Below are 7,636 nucleotides of genomic sequence, written 5' to 3'. Positions count from 1 at the left end.
CGGAAGAGCAAACATCCCTCCACACCGCCTGCAGGCCGTGCAGCACTTTGGGAGAAATGGGTTGCCTGGGGTCCCCCTGATGTCCTGCCTCACATGCCCAACCGTCCAACATCTTACGTGTTTGAAAGTCCCTGATCTGGTCCTCCAATCCGCGCGCCCGGCTAGTATAAGCCAATGCAGATAACAAACCTCTGATCGAGCTCACTGCCATACCCTTACCTTTTGCCGCCACACAAAAATGTAATAGATGGTTCAGTGGGATGGGCCATGCGTCCGGATACCCTACCTCCCATCTAAATTCCGTAAACTGCATGACTGCACGGTCATAAGCTCCCTTGGTGTTTGGTGCTATGGCTAGTCCTATTGCCCTGCGCACTTCTGCCCTCCAGCCAACCACAGCCTTGTGGGCATCCGCACCGGTTACAAGTCGGCGTCTGGGGCCAGCTGACGAAACCTCTCCATCTGTTTACGAGAGAGAGCGTCAGCCACCCCATTGTCCACCCCTGGTACGTGCCTGGCGAAAAACAATATGTTTAGCTGAAGGCAACGAAGTGTAAAGGCCCTGACCAATTGCATGACACGGGAAGACCTGGATGAAAGGGAATTGATGATTTGCACAACCGCGAGGTTATCGGACCAAAAATGTACCGTGTGGTTAGCCAACTCCCCCCCCACAGGTAGACCGCTGCCAAAATAGGAAAAAATTCCAGGAAGGTCAGGTTGGCTGTCAGTCCACAGGCCAAGGCTCGGCACACCAGTGCCCCCAGAAGTATACCCCGAAACCCACTGAGCCTGCCGCGTCGGAGTGAACCTGGAGTTCCGCCTCCAATCGGAGATCATCCCTCCAAAAGGAAATGCCATTGAAAGAAGTAAGACACTCCAGCCACATCTCCAAATCTTGATGGATATCAGCCGTAATCCGGACCCTATGGTGTGGGAGCCACAGCCCAGCCATTGCCGCACACAGCCTGTGCAAAAAGGCACGGCCAGGTGCCACCACCTTACACGCGAAATTCAGATGACCCACCAGTTGCTGCAGCTCCCGCAAAGTGGCCTTTCGCTTGCCCAAAAAATCCCGAATACGACCACACAGCTTCTCCAATTTCTTAGCGGGCAGCTGGGAAGTCTGGGCCACTGAATCTAGTTCCACCCCCAGGAAGGTAAGCCCCTGAGCAGGACCCTCAGTCTTCTCGTGCACTAAAGGCACGCCTAACTCATCAGCCGGTGTAAAAAAGGAATGCATTAACTGCTCACACTGCCCAGACCCACGTTGGCCTACAAACAAAAAATCATCTAAATAATGCACTAACCAGCCTAAACCCGAGCGCATGCAAACCCCCCACTCAAAAAATGAACTAAAATGCTTGAAAGTGGCGCAAGAAACTGAGCAGCCCATGGGCAAGGCCCTGTCTAAGTAAAACTGACCCTCAAAGCAAAAACCAAGGAGCTCGAAGTCATCCGGGTGCACAGGTAGGAGGCAAAATGCCGACTTGATGTCGCATTTTGCCATTTCAACACCCCTGCCACAGCGGTGTACAATGTGCACAGCTTGATCAAATGACGTGTACCTAACTGAGCACAATTCCTCCGGGATGGCATCATTAACAGAGCCCCCCTTTGGATATGACAGGTGATGTATAAGCCTGAACTCCCTGGGTGCTTTCTTGGGCACAATACCTAGAGGGGAAACCTGAAGGTTAGGGCAAGGGGGGGAAGGGAAAGGCCCCAGGACCCTACCTTCCCTCAATTCCTTATCAATCTTTTTCTTGACCTCATGCTCCAAACCCCATAAAGATTTGAGGTTATTCACCATAAATGGAGCCCTCACCCCTTGGAAAGAAATATGGAAACCCTGTGAAAAACCATTCAACAAATATAAATTGTCCACTTGCCTAGGATAACCCCGTAACAAACCCTCAAGCACTTTCAAATGTATGGGCGTTGGCCCCCTTTCCAGGAGCCTGGCTGGGACTGCCCCCCTCCGGTCGCCGTCGCCCCCATCGGGATTTTCCCCGGAAGCAAGCAGAGAAGGGGTGCGGGCTGGCGCAGAGGGGTCACTCATGCCTATATGGGCAAGCCTTCCGATTACACACTCCCTGGGCCCGAAATTCCCAGCAAATCTGGCGGTGTTGAACCACCCGCCCCGCCTGAAGGCAGGGACTAAATGGGGCAGACAAACGCTCCACCAAATGTCCACTATGGGATCTATCCCCAGTATTTGGTCTAGAGGACACCATGACTTGCAACCAGAGATGAGGGTGGATCTGATCCCATCTTAACGAAGTGTTCATAGCAGTGAGCATCCTGAACTCCTTGTCATACTGGAGCCAGGTGGGGCCAGTGAAGCCTGTGTATCCCTTGTAAACAATATCAAAATACTGAAACAAGGAGGCTGAGCCTTGGATAGCACCCCTGCATATACTACAAATCCTGCCACCCAATTGGCCCAGGTTTTATCGACTTTCATCCTCTTATACTTCTCTTTATCACGGTCCTCGAGATCCTCCTTCTCCTTTTTTTCAAGTTCCCTGTACAAAAGGCTAAAAACATCTACATATTCCCCCCTGCAAATCCTATCTCTGGTGGCAGGGAGAGGATGATTACCCAGCGGTAGGGCCAGGTTGCCAAAAGGGAGAGTGGCAGCTGGGGCCTGTGAATAAGACACGCCGCAGGGCGAGGGCCCTCCCCACCAAGGTGTACTAGGGGTGTTGCCCTGCAGTGGTGTTGTATTGAAAGCTACTTGAGAGGCACTGGGCGGGGCAGAACCACCGCAGCCATGACCGCATGCCATTGTGCTGAGATTAGCCACCAAACCTACCTGTGCCAGGCGGCCCCAGGGCCAATTGAATCCTGGGTGGTGTGTGCAGCACTTACCAGCCAACAAAGAAGAAGGGCCAGCCACGGCCTCTGCCATCCTGAGATCCAGAGGCCCCATCCTCCCTGGCTGCAGCTGCAACAGTACGCCCTTCTACAAGAGATAAACAAGTCAACACTTCGGCCTGAAATCTCTTATTGGCAGCAGAACGCGTCTCCTTTCTGCCCGTTGCCCCACCCACAGGCCTTGATAATGGCGTGGACAAGCCTGCAGCCGTCTCCACTGCCTGCAAACGGTCCCAGATGGCCTGCTGGACCCCATAAGCTTCGTCATCAGACGAAGAAGGTGCCGGAGCTGGATGCTTTGGAGGTGGCTTAGGGGCAGGCTGCTTCCCTTTTGACCGACCGGTACCTTTTTTGGGAGCCATAGTGTTCCTGCTGGCTACTCACTGCCAGTAGAGCAGGCCACATCCTACTATTCACAATTTTCAAGCTCAAAAAACAAAAGTGAAACCGCACCACCTGGCAAGACAAAATGGCCACCCGGACCCATTGCACAAAATGGCTGCCCCGGGTGCCACATGACTGGGCCCCTACACTCCCCAGATGGCCACTAAATGAAAACCACTGCGTGCCCTCCGAAAAACCACAGATCCCAGAAGCCAAAACCCTAACACGCTCACCCAGAGTTCTCAGGAATTCGCTATCGTGCGGGAGGGGGGTTGGTGGGTTGGGGCTCAAGCCAGAAAAACCCTGGCCTCAACGAGCACCTGAGGTAGGCGTCCTGCCCAGCTCCCCAGTGTATGGCCGCAACACACCTAAGCTCCCTCAACACCCCCGAAGCAATCAGCAGGGCCTTCCAGCATCCGACCTCACCATCCCACTATCAAATACCACGCTGGGCCAACGGCCTGCAAACCCATTGTCGCGAGGCGGCCCCCGCACAGGCGCCACCTTGATTCGATCCAACGCCGCCAAGCCACCCCTCGTGGCCTCGAGCTGCCGCTGCACTGCGATGCGCATGCTTGTTTGGCAGCCCAACTGCCCAGTGGCCTCCACCGATCCTCGCTCGCTGCGCTGCCACACCCCTAACGCTGCCGGGCAGCCAGCACAAACCAGAACCATGCGTTGGACTGCAGAGGAGCTCTGCAGCGTGCAACCGGCAGGCAGGCCCTAAAAATCCCGACCTCGCCGACGAGCTCCTCCGCGTCGACAACTAACCGGGACTGCTGACGAGGCTAGGAGGGGCCAGCCTTTTATTCTCTCTGGCCCCTCCTCCCTCAAATCCCCGTATGGGCTTCTTCACACCCAAACTGCTGGCCTGCCTCTCTATTCTGGGCGGCAAAACCGTCCCCCGGCCCAACGGCCAAAGCCGAGGGTTGTTGAATTACAGTCTATTACAGTCCTTAGACCAGATATGCTTACATATATATATATATATATGTATGTATGTATGTATTAAAGATAAAGCATTCCAGAAAATTTAAAAACTAATATAAATTTTTTAAAATATAAAATAAAATGCTTCCAAGTAAAATGCATCCGAGACTAGCATAAAAGTTACACTTACAACTAACCACTAAACATTTTCCGTGACCTAAGTATCACCTTACAGAACCTGGCTACTTGATGAGTAATCTTGGGATGTTTGTCAATTAAAAGAAATTCAGGTTTAGTTTTTTCTGGCAGACCTGAGGGTTTTTTCCTATCAGTGGAGTGATAATCTCTCTACGTGCCACCTCATAGTGTGGGCATTTAAAGAACAAGTCTCTATCAATGGTGTGGATTTTACATATGTGTTAATTACAGAAGACATGGGTGTATGGTTGTCAATAAGCCTGGAGAAATAGAGGCGTCAAGTCAAGTGTGGAAATGAGTACCTGAAGCTCTCCATGGTATGGAAGTAATTAACATCATCTGGAAGTGTTTGTGTGTGTGTGTATAAAGCGCTATCAAGTCACAGCTGACTTACGGTGACCCCAGCAAGGGGCTTTCGAGGCAAGTGAGAAGCAGAGGTGGTTGGCCATGGCCTTCCTCTGCAGAGCCTTCCTTGGTATCGACCCCACTTAGCTTCCAGATCTGATGAGATCAGGCTATACCATGCCGCCTTCCCTCCCCACCTGGTAAATAACATCCCATTAAATCTATTTTAAAGGGTCAGAACATTTTTCTCCAGGTTTGGTGGTAAACCTAATAAGATGTGGATACCAAACAGATTTTAGTAAGTATACTTAGGAACAACTTGACATACGTTTTTAGACAATCACATCTTTCAAGTCATGGAGGAGTAATCTTGAACAAAAGCAAGACTTGATTAAGAGGTTCGTTAGTTAATAGCTAAAGAATGTTTGCTTTATCCAATATCTAGTCACCCTGAAAAGGAGCTGTCAAAGTATGGAGAATTAGGAGTTGACTTCATAAAGGAAAGACAAGCTATATGAATCTAAACACCTTACCTCAAAGGCAGAGTTGTTGTTCAACCAAGCTAGAAAGTAAGCTACAGATATTTCTTGTGTGATCATCAGGAGAGGAAAGGCTTGCTGCTTGCACTGCAGCAATGAAGTCAGGAGAGTCGTAAGCAGAAATGCCAGATAGTCTATTTCAGCAACGCCTGACAGCTGGTCTAGTTTATTATAGAAAGTAGCTGTATGCTTTTAATATACAATAACATGCATTTTGGCTAAGATGCTGAGTTTTTGTGGCATATCATACGAAACCTAGTGCCTGGATAGAAACTTCAAGAAGATAATCTTCTTGGGAAAAGCTGTCTGTTAAAATAGGCTAAAGGCACATACATTAAACTGGCAGTTCCTTATGTCCTTATATTGATGGGAGGAGGGTTTTCCAACAACCTGGTGAAAAAATGCCTTGCCCCTTTAACAAAAACTTAATATAAGGAAATCGGCAGTTGAAGCTTTTCATGGCACAAAGGGGGCACACAACATCCCATGAGACTTCTATTAATGGGACACAATGCAAATATTGATTCACAGAGAAGACTCTGGGGAAGATAACTGGCAAGCTGAGTTCTGGGACTGCTTTCTTTTATTAATTCAAAATACTTTAGAAATATTTTTTAAAAGCACACTGCAGGGCAGGGTTGTAACACGTTTCTGGCAAAATTCCTGTGACTCTTGACAGCTGCTGGAGGAGCAGATCAAGCAAATGAAACTTTTCCCAGCATGGATAGGCTGACTGGAAGAAATGTCACTTGCTGAATGTGTGCTTGTTACCCAGCTGTTAACAAAAAACTATTGTGTGACATCTTGGCTATGGGTCTGGAGGCAGCAGGTGAGGGTATATCTGAACTACAGACCTGTAAAAGTTTGATACTCATTTAACTATGAATTGTAGTTTAGTAAAGTGTCAAAAATACCCTTTTACATATAAAGTCCTGACCTACATTTCTGCTGTACATTTCTGAGTAGGAATGCTTATGAAACCAGATTAAGGTGCTTTCACACTTACTTAATAATGCACGTTCAGTCCACTTTCAATGGCGTCATTTGCAAGTAGATCTTGCTGTTTCATTGAAAGTGGATTGAAAGTACATTATCCAGTATGTGTGAAAGCTCCCTTGGGTATGGTAGAGATGCACTTAGAGCATGTGTGCGATAGTGCTTCACCTTCACTGAGATGCAGAAAGCACTCACCTGCCTTTGCTTGAACAGTTTAGATGATCGGTGATATGTAGCAGTATGTGCTAGATGGCAGCATGAATATATCAATGGAATGAAGGGTGTTAATAACCTACAAGTTGCTTGCTGCTAAGTATAGCCATGCTGTTGCTCTGATACTGTTTACTTAGTTAAAACATCACTGTTCTTTCTACAGCTGGTAAATGAAGCAGTTCCTGAAAATGTCTCCTCTTCCTGAATGTTCTAAGAACCCAGTAAGTTTCTGGTAACAAGTACCTTCTATCATTCTATTTTTGTTTAGGCATTCTGGACACAATTGACAGAAGAATGTCTCTCCTTTTATAACAAATGTCAACCTAATTAGAAGAATGAAACCATTATACATATACACAAGCAGGTGACCTGAAAGGACTTGAGAGGGGAGATCTCATTTTCTCCTATATACCCTACCCAACGTTTTTTCCTCCCCTGGCAGCCCCTGCTGAGCCTGGCTGAGTCGTGTAGTTAGTGAGTTACCAGTGGTTGTATAGGAATTAAAATGGAGGCATGAAAACTAGAAACAATGAAAAACAATATTACAAAGTAAGTATAATTTATTAGAAGGTCCTTTTTCTGGGGTGAGAGGTGGTAAGTTAAACCTTCTTAATCGGCAATTTATCACTCTAATTCCAAATGTAGGTGGGGTCAGGTTCTGCCAAGTCCTTCAGTGGGGAGGAAAAGGAATTGCCAGGGAAAAAAGAAAATGAGCACAGTTATCTGTGAGACTTGCTATCAAGGATGAAATATTTCAACTAGTGCCACACATCACAATACTCTTCCTTTGTTGAAAATTACTAGGATTTGAGGGTAGTATACTTTTAACAGGAGATCTGACAGAATGGGGCAACTTTTTATGCCTCTGTCTTTGTCCAGCAGTGAATAAGGGGCCACACTGGATAATCTGATGGGTTGGGGAGAGAAAAACAAAATAAAACAAACAAACAAAAACAAAATAGCAGAGACATACCCACCATTTCATAGATGAGAAACGAGACTCTTCTGTATGTGAGGTAGTAGATCCACAGAGTCTGGAAGCTCTAGGGAAAAAAGGGTTCCTCTCCCTGTTTCCAAATTAGCCATAAAGAGATTGGCTACACTGGGTGCAAAACAACTGCCCATGGCAACTCCCCTAGTCTGCAGGAAAA

The 7,636-nt window shown here is 47.9% G+C and overlaps 1 protein-coding gene across 1 annotated transcript in view; it reads right to left on the bottom strand.

The window, feature by feature from the left end:
* MYOT (myotilin) overlaps window positions 1–5,333 on the bottom strand; it is a 114,641-nt gene extending 109,308 nt beyond the window's left edge. The window contains exon 1 of the mRNA XM_015413785.1: window positions 5,271–5,333. The gene's annotated coding sequence lies outside the window, so the exon portion shown is untranslated. The remainder of the gene's footprint in view (window positions 1–5,270) is intronic.
* Between the last annotated feature and the right edge of the window lie 2,303 nt (window positions 5,334–7,636).

Source organism: Gekko japonicus, unplaced genomic scaffold (assembly GCF_001447785.1).
Source record: "Gekko japonicus isolate JY-2015 unplaced genomic scaffold, Gekko_japonicus_V1.1 scaffold863, whole genome shotgun sequence".
Classification (NCBI taxonomy): domain Eukaryota; kingdom Metazoa; phylum Chordata; class Lepidosauria; order Squamata; family Gekkonidae; genus Gekko; species Gekko japonicus.
Note: the sequence above shows the minus strand (reverse complement) of the source record. Positions and strands in the feature narration are given on the sequence as shown.